The following is a 9,289-nucleotide window of genomic DNA, read 5'->3' as shown; positions in this document are numbered from 1 at the left end:
ATTGGTCCTCGTTAAATTTTATCTTGCTAGGTTCTGCCTAGTGTTTTGGATGTCAAAATAATTTCGAATCTCAGTTCCTGCATCTGTCACATTATCTCCTCATGCTCTCAGCTTGTATCATCGGCAAATTTTATGTGGACTTCTCCATCCTTAGCCAAGCAATTGATAAAATATTGAAGCCAGCCAAGAGAGCCGAGCCAGGTTAACACTTCTCTCCCGTGGTCAGTGGAGTTGACAGCAACTTATTAATCCACACTCTTTTAGAAGTGGTTGTTCAACCAGCTGCAATTTCACCTGATTGTCCCAACGCTCAGCTAATATTTCAGTATTGTGTCTACCAGACTATCATCCATCTCTGGCAAATGCTCTGTTGAAATCAAGGCTGATTTTTGTGAAGAATTTCCCCAGTTTTTTTCCCTGCTTCACCAAACATGGCGTGTAATAAAGAAAAAAAGAGGATGGTTATGAGGTTTGGCATAACTTTTCCTAATGAGTCACTGCTTCCTGTTCTCAGTGCTCACAAGCCATCTGCTTAATATTCTATTTTAGAAACTTTCCCTGGAATGAAATCTGATTTGCCATGTGTAGTTTGCAGAATTCCTCTTTTTCTAAAACCGGGAATGCATTTGCTCACCCCCCCCCCCCCACCTCCTGGCCCTCCTTCGACTTCTCTGGGACCACATGGGTGGGAGATTTCCAAAAGGGACCCTGAACTTGCACGCAGGTTTGTTGCCTTACCTCTAATAAACTGAAGTTATCTGACCACCCCAAATCCTCTTAGTATTTTCATGCCTATCTTCAGCTTTTCTTTCTACCTGATGGTGAAAATCTAAAACTAGCCAGTCTTACCACCATTCTTTTTGGCGGAGATGATAGAAGCAAACGTGTCTCTCCTTCAAAGCTTGTATCTGCTCCGAGCAACTGGACTTAGTCCAGCCTATTGGCTCTGAACATCATGCGTACCCTTCTGTCCTCATCCATTTATTCAGATCTCGGCTAAGTCTGAGCTGAAGTCCTCAACCGTGTTTTGCACGCTCGCTCTGGTTGCTCAATCTACTTCCCATGGAAGTTCATTTTAACTGTGATTTCATTCTAAGGCTCTCTATGTTGCCACACCAATCCCCGGAACTCCGCTCCTCTGAATGCCGTAAGTCCTTCTTTAGAGACCCCTTGCCTTCCTGAAACAACATGACAGCATCGGCCTAATACCCATGACCTTGCTTTATTTTCTTGGGTCTCCTGCCATCCAAAGAGAGTGACAGACTTGCCAGGAATCTGCTGGACTTATATGTGCGGAGGTGTGACAAGATAAAGAGCAGTTGCACATTATGCCCAAGATGTTCTTCAGTGGTAAGCAATATCTCTTGGCTTAAACCCTTTCCAATGGAATCTTCTCAAATTCCTTTCCAGATTTCAACCCCAATCCATCTCCAGAGTGGAAATTTACAGGACTGTTGCCTAGCTACTGTATTTTCAGGTGTTTCTACTCATTATAAATCATTAGCCTGAGGAAAGAATACTATTCCTGGGGTGAGACAAAATGACTCTGACATAGTCCATTTAATTGAGAACTCTGCCCACTTGTTCCTACTCAAACGAAGTTCTTGGCTCACCTGCGTGTTGTGATCTCAAGAGCAAAGAATCTGGACAGTCTCCTTCTCTTTATCTAGCCTGATCTTCCTCACCTCACTGACGCACATGGCCTGCTAAGTCTATGTATTTAATACCTTCAATTTCTCCAAACACAATATATATATTCCTGAGCACATAAAAACATAGCACTTTAACTTTATGAACTCTCCAAATGAATTTTGTGTCTTAAATATTGACTTAATTCCTTTCTTCAGTTTGTTAGATTTTTCTTCTATCAATACCACCCCTCATATCAAGTTTGAGCCAGATTGGGAAGTCTGAGAGAATATATTTCCCAGAATATTCTTTCTTAACGAAGGGTAATTTTTTCCCCCAAAACTCTCTGATATCTGATTGTAGGTATTTGCCTTTGCTCGTGTTTTCTAAGACACCCTTGTGATGTGGAAAAATGAATGTATTTTATCTGGCTTATCAACTGGGCTTCTGCAATCACTCTCCTGACCTTTCCTGCAGATATGGAGTTTGTGAGCCCCTCCACCCACTTAATCTCCTGAGCCCCATTCCTTAAAATAAATCACTTCAGAGAAAGAGATAGACGGAGATAAAATCTCCTGCTGATTCTATTTCTCTGGAGAGCACTGACGGATACCGATTCCAGTATAGCCAGAGCTCTAGAGCCTCGTAGAAAAGATTTACCTCTGTCAATATCTTAGAAAAATCAAAAATTCCTGAAGAATTAAAGCAAATCTTATTTTCTACCAGAAGATGGACCAAAACTGCACATGAACGCAGAGAGAAGGCTCGCTGGGAATTCCAAAGATGCCACCTCGAGAAAAAGGCCACGGTCCATGAAAAACTCCCTTGGAGCTGGGTTGGCATCATCTGAAGGAGCAGTGGGACTTCTGAGGAGAGACTAGAGGGTCCACTCAATCAGGGTAGAAGGCCCTGGGAGCTGGGTCTTCTCAGCAGAAACACTTACAGGGATGATCTGAGGGGGCCTCAGGGTTGCATTCAGAACTGAAGAAGAAAGAGACTGAAAGCACCAAGGAGTGGGAGAAATGGCCCCAGGGCGGACGGGCCTCCACTGTGGGCAGCAGGAAGGAAGCCAGGAGGCATCCTGAGAGAGGACCAGAGACTACTTTCAAATGTACAGAACCCTACCCTTCTGCCCCACTCTTAATTTCCCCCATCATCCCAGATGCAAAACATCTTATAAAAATATTATATAAAGCACATAATATAGTTATATAATTTGTAGTTATATAATAAGAATATAGTTATGAACTATTAATTAATATAATAAAAAACCTGTAGATTATAATTCCCAACCTATTTTACTGCACCCATGTCAATTTCATTGCAACATTCACAGAACTGAAAACTCGGGACTTAGTGGATTATCATAAAGGAGACACCAACCCAGGATAAACCAGGTCCAGGATAAACGTGGTCCAGCCTGGGCAAGCCTGAGCCTGCCTTTAACAGGTTGTGACAACTACAATTGGGGCAGGAGATGGGGCAGGAGCTGATGGGTGCCTTTGACACCACAAGTTTAGTTCAAATTTTCAATTTTAGAAACAGGAACTATTTGAGATCGTCTGTCTTTAGAAATATTTTCAAATTCAAAATAATAAATTTAAAATCACTTGGTTTAACTTTCTGGCTTTAACTAAACTCATTTCCATACTTTTCTCACTGACTGATGATGCTAATAATTCTATTTACCCAAGCTTTTCCAATTCCATTTTGAAAATTATACAAACATACTTCCAATTTTAATTCTTCTTTCTTCTGTAGACTTTTTAAAAACAAAATTAACATTCATTCCAATTTTATCATGCTTTACTTTACTAACAGTTGAGATAACTCTCATTCAAATATTTATTTGTAGAGATGTTTATGAGCCACTTACTGTCCATGATCTGCATCAGGTATTGGACAAAACTATTTATCTTTCCCTGGTCTCTTTATTAGAATCTATCCTTAAAGGCCAAAAGAAACCATCTTTAATCCTTAGGAAACACGGACATCAACTGCCTTTGAATCAGATTATCCCTACTGTTATGAAAATGCATTTTTTAAAAATTTTTAACCAAGATGCCACATACCTACTTGGCATCATGCCCAAAATGATGGTTTGACCACGTAACTCCACTCTAAAGTGACTTTGCAAACCTTTAGACTCTCCCTTCCTCCCTTTGTTCTTTATCTCCTTTATCATTTGGGTTTGGAACAGTCTTTTCGTGGGTCTTTCTTACACTTTGACGCCTTCTTTTCCCCATGCTCCTCCCCAAGTTCCTCTGAACTGTGTGTGACGTGACGCTCCGCACTCCCGAAGGCTCACTGGCCTTTCCTTTGTGAGCCGCTGCACATGGCCACCCACAGGGCTGTTTGACAAAGCTATCACTTTCTGCCATACTGTCCTGGAGACCCAGCCTTCCGCTCAGCTGACCCCAGTGTGCTCACCCACCTCCACTGTGCCTGCCCTGGGAATGGCCTCCTCCTCATCCAGCTGCATGAGGCCATGTCGCCCGCCCCCCCAGCGCCCCCATGGAGACTTCCATGTTCCCAGAAGCAGGTCTCGGCAGCCCACCTGCCTATCATATACTGCCTCCTTGAGCTGGGCCTTCACCCTGAGGCTGGCCTTCCTAGTGTGAGGGTAGTTAAGAGTTTGCTAAGGTCTTGCGGTCTAATCCACATAGCTAAAGGGCCTGTAACTTTCTCTGAAATAAAGTGGGAAATTCTCATTTTACTACAGACTTTGCCATTTCCCCCTTTCCACACATTTTATGAAAATCCCTTGGGGAACCTTCCTTGCACCGGGCAGTCAGCCCATCTGCTGGAGGAGCAAGCCTCTTCCAGGAGCTTCCAACCATCCAGATGTTTCCAGATGATTTCCCGGTAAACCCTTAATTTCTTCTGCTGTCAGAACCGTTTAAGGGACCCCAGAGCCTGCCCACGCCTTTCTGCTTCCTGTTTTCTGATCTTTATTTCTTGTTTTTATTTACTTGACATCCATTTTTGGGGTTCTCAACTGTTTTGATCACAGATCAGGTAAATATTTATCGTGTGATCTTAGGGGATACTGTACATCAGAGTGCCCCTAGGGCATAAGGTTTATTTCACAATCTGTTATCATCATATTTATCTTCGAACCTCTGCTACTCGTGGAATTTCCTGTTGCGAAAAATTTTTTTTCTTAAAAAAATCTGAAGCATCTTTTTAGTGGTTTTGCTTCCATCTTATTTCAATTACCCTTTTTCTACTCTTCCTCATCTTCATCATCTCAATAGCATGTGGGTTGCTGTAGCCACAAGCATGATTTTGAACCCTAGTTCTGACTCTTACCAGCTTGGGACCCAGAGTAACCTCTGAGTTTCAGCTTTCTCATGGAAAAAGTGGGGATCATGATAGTACTTACCTCAGGGAGACCTTTGGGGAAGATCAAGTGAATTCGTATGTGTAAAATGCTTCACAGAGGGCACTGGACATGCTCAGTAATGTTCATTATTATTGTTATCTTCAATATCTCTTGTAACTCCCATTCATACTAAAATCTAACCATAGCTTATGCTTTTAAAATTGCCTTTGAATTACATTTTATATGTAAAACGTGGTCTTTATCTGCCTGAAACTCCCAAAAATATTCCAAGGAAAAATCACTACTAGGAGAGCCTGAAGACTACATTTTCTCTCTTTATGCTTCTATAAGGAAGGTCATTGTGCTCACGTAACAGCACAATAGCGCTTCCATTCAGTGTTGTTCTCTGCCTATTTTTAAATACATAGTTACACAAAACTACTTACATAATAAATCTTTCTATAAGTTGACAGCGTCACAATAAGGATTAGGGACAATGGGAGTTTAAGAAGGTTAAGCTGTAAGCTCATGTATTAACCTTAAGAAGAGCATCATGGAGCCCATGAATTCATCCTGGGTACCACTGACAGACAGGATGCTGAAATGATTATACACTTCATCCAGTTGGGACATCCCAGCATTCCTATGCCCATAAGTGTTTACATCTTGTGAAGAAAGACAGTTTCATCACTGCCTTTGTGTCTTAATATTAAATATCACCGGTAGTTTTGTCATCTCCTTCTACCATCTTACATAATTACTGACTCCTCCAAACTGCCTTTTTCTTTAAACTTTGAGGATAAAAACATAATCTCACATTGTCCAGATATGTTCGGTAGTAACTTGGGGTTCAAGGCCCTCCACTTGGTGTCCAACACCAGGCATCTTGCAGCCTAACATCTTAAGATTTCTTGCACTTCTGCACATGAGAGAAAGACATCACCGGTAAGTCTCATATATCCAATTTCTTCTCACGTGTTAAATGGATGCTTCATTGTTTTCTAACTTACTGGGCATAAGAATCAATGTGCAGCTTGTTCTTGCAGGTTCTTGGTCCTACGGCAATCGGAGAATCAGCTGGGTTTATTCAGCACTGCATAGGAATCTGATGCGAGTGGCCCAGGAAGGACCACACACTTTCATAAACTCTTCCTTAGGTAAATAGGCCAGTCTGTCATGTTCTCGCTGGTATAGGTATGCATGTAAGTACCCAACTCTGACCTCTCCTCCCAACTCCACATTCGTCCATCTCCAGACACAGCTCAAGTGAAGCACGTCCGGAGCTGCACCCACCACCACTGTCCTCTCATCCATCGTCGTGACCATCCATCCATCACCCAAGCTGAAATCTCAGAAATCATCTCACCTGTCTCCATCTCCCTCTCTTCCAACTGCCAATCAAACTAGTGCCACTGACTTTAGCTCCCAAAGTCCCTTGAATCAGCCCTCTCTGCGTCTCTATGGAGGTTACCTCATTCCAGGTCCACACTGCTCTTTCGATTCATTGTGATCTCATCTGATTGATGACAATAGGCAGCTGACGGCTCTCAAGCTCTTCATATAAATGTTTCCATGGATGCTGGAGTGATTTTCCTAATAATACAGCTGTGATCATATGACCAGCTCTGCTTTGGGGATAAGGTCCCAAGTCCGTGGGACAACACTAAAGGCCTTCCCGGGCCTCGCGTTACTCTGAACCTCCTTCACCCAGTTTCCTACCCATCCTTCCCAAGACCCACTGTTCCCACCATCCCCTTTGAACCTAGAGCTGCAGCCACACTGAATCACCAGGCACCATTGAAGATGCCAGCCTATTATACGGTCCTTTAACTCCTTATTCCAGAAAAGCTTCCCAACTCATTTGTCCAGAACACTTCTCCTCACATTTCAGAACCCTGTCCAATCATCTTTTCTGCAAAAATTTGTATGAGAATTATAAAAAAGATTTAAAGTACAATTGGCCCCTTTAAAGCAGAAAGAGCAGAGAAACTTGTGAAGAATGGGGGGAAAAATCATTGCTATTTATGGGAAAAGATTGAGCAGATGACCTTTTGAATTCGTCAAACCTAGGAGAGGTGGCTATGAAAACACATTCCCCAGGAAATGCTGGACTTAAATTACTCTTTAAAAGGATGGGCTTCCAATTGTAGCCATCCTAGAGCAATTGAGGTTAAACTTATCCTTCCTCTGTAAACAACTAGAAAACTGGAAAAGGCAAGTGAAACAACTGTTTTCAGATATTGGGCAACTGGCAGTGACAGACGGTGAGTGCTACAAGGAAGGACTGCCCTGGCTTCTCCTGGAGAAACTCTGGATGCCGGGAGAGGAAAGGAAATTCCAAAGAGAGCAGAGGGTCTTCGTAGAGGAGACAGAAATCAGAGTAGGGGGAAGCAGCTGGGACTATGGACATGAATACAGAAAGAGAGGAGCTGGCAGAGGGAGAGAGAGAACGGCAGATGTCTTCAAAGAGTCCTCCTGAGTCCATGCATGAATACTAAGCTGCCCATGCAAAGGGTGAGATTCCACAAGGCTGGATGACAATGACCAGAACTATAATCTGGACATTTTCCTTTGCACACAGAAGGCAGGAGATATAAAGGAGACGCTAGGTGAACACCACTTGCGTTCAGTTGGCAGGAAACCCAAGAACAGTAGAAAAACTAATCCTATGTTAAAGACTAAAGTTATCTAATAAGATTTAAAATCAAGACCTTAAGTTGGATGCGATGGCATACACCCGGAGTCCCAGCAACAAGGGACGCTGAGGTGGGAGAATCGCTTTAGACCAGCAGTTCCAGGACAGCCTGGGTAGCCCAGCGAGACCCCCATCTCAAAATAAAAGAAAGAAAGGAAAATGAAAAAAGAAGAAGAAAAGCGAGAAACCAGGGCACCCACGACCCCTCCTCAGGTTTCATCAATTTGCTTGAGGACTCACAGAACTCAGGAAAACACAGTCAGTGGTTTATTAAAGAGGACATTCACAGGACACCAAGGATGAGGAGAAGCAGTGGCGAGGTGGAGGGGAAGGGCAGGTGCCCACCCTCCGGGAACCTCCACGGGTTCAACCATCTGGAGGCTCCTAACCCCATGCTTTGGGGGGTGTTTTGAGACTTTACTGAGTAGTCACCATTGCTCATAGACGGAGTGGGGAAGCCCTGCACAGCCCGTCCATTCAGATTCTTCTTGGCCTCTCTCCGCAGCATTCCTTCCTCTAAGGAAAGAGGCAGGACTCATTCTGAAGTGGACATCTTATCACCAGTTCATTTATAGCCATGTCCAAGATAGAGAGGTGGGAGAAGATCAGAGTATAGGACCAATCTTGGGGAAGAGAAATTCCAGTTTCCATGGCCTGCTTGGAGAGAAGAGAAGAGCAGGTAAAGAAAAGGTCAGAGAGAGAGATTTTGACTTTGTGACACTTCTTCTGAGGTCAAAAGCACCCAAACATTATTCTAGTCACTTAGATAATAACAAGAGCCATGGGAGTGAGGAGCCAGGAACCGTGGACGAAAACAAAGCTGAACAGAATATATTATCCTACCCCAAACTGTGAAAAGAACAACAAAGAATGATAAAAAGAACTTCTACAGATTAAAAATACAATGTGAAAAGAGAAATTCACTAGATGATGTAAGCAAAAGATCAGACACACCAGATAAAAATATCGTAAAATTGAAGACCCAATGGAAACTATCCAAAATGAAACAAAGAGAGAAAAGTCAATAAATGAGTGAAGCCTTAGTGACCTATAAGAACCAGAAGCATAATTGAAGCCACGAGAAAAGAAAGAAAATATGGAAAGAAAGCAATATTTAAAGGAATCGCCAAATTTTTTAATTACATGATTACACACTCACAAGTTCTAAAAGCTCAAACAAACCCAAGCAGGATAAACACAGAGAAAATAACACTAAACACACAACTGATTTGCTAAAATCCAGGGACAAAAAGGAGAAAATATTAACATTTATCAGAGAAAAGAGACAAATTACATTTAGAATAACAAAGATAATAATGACCACAAATTTATCTTTTAAGCATTATTATAGCCCCAGACACAATAGAATGGCATTTTTCAGGTGCTGAAATAAAAACACACTATCAAGGTAGAATTTTATATACAATGGAAATGTTCTTCAAAAATATATTTTTCAGGAAAATAAAAACAGAGTTTGTCACCCATAGACCTGCGGTCAGAAATGCTACTAATGGAACTTCTTAAAGGTAAGAGGACACCACATAGAAATTTGGAATCAACAAAAGAAGGCAGAGCACCAGAAATGGAAAACTTACAGAAAAATATGAAAACATTGTTATTATTTTTTTTAAATTAGATGT

General features: G+C 42.1%; 1 long non-coding RNA gene across 1 annotated transcript; it reads left to right on the top strand.

Annotated features, from left to right (window-relative positions):
• The first annotated feature begins 1,089 nt into the window (after positions 1-1,089).
• LOC114097926 (uncharacterized) lies at positions 1,090-3,243 on the top strand. Its single transcript, XR_003583638.3, has 3 exons — positions 1,090-1,147; positions 1,253-1,350; positions 2,356-3,243. It is a non-coding gene; the product is annotated as an uncharacterized lncRNA (long non-coding RNA).
• The last annotated feature ends 6,046 nt before the right edge of the window (positions 3,244-9,289 follow it).

Source organism: Marmota flaviventris, chromosome 11 (genome assembly GCF_047511675.1).
Source record: "Marmota flaviventris isolate mMarFla1 chromosome 11, mMarFla1.hap1, whole genome shotgun sequence".
Lineage (NCBI taxonomy): Eukaryota > Metazoa > Chordata > Mammalia > Rodentia > Sciuridae > Marmota > Marmota flaviventris.
The sequence above is the reverse complement of the archived record's forward strand: the minus strand, read 5'-3'. Positions and strand labels throughout refer to the sequence as shown.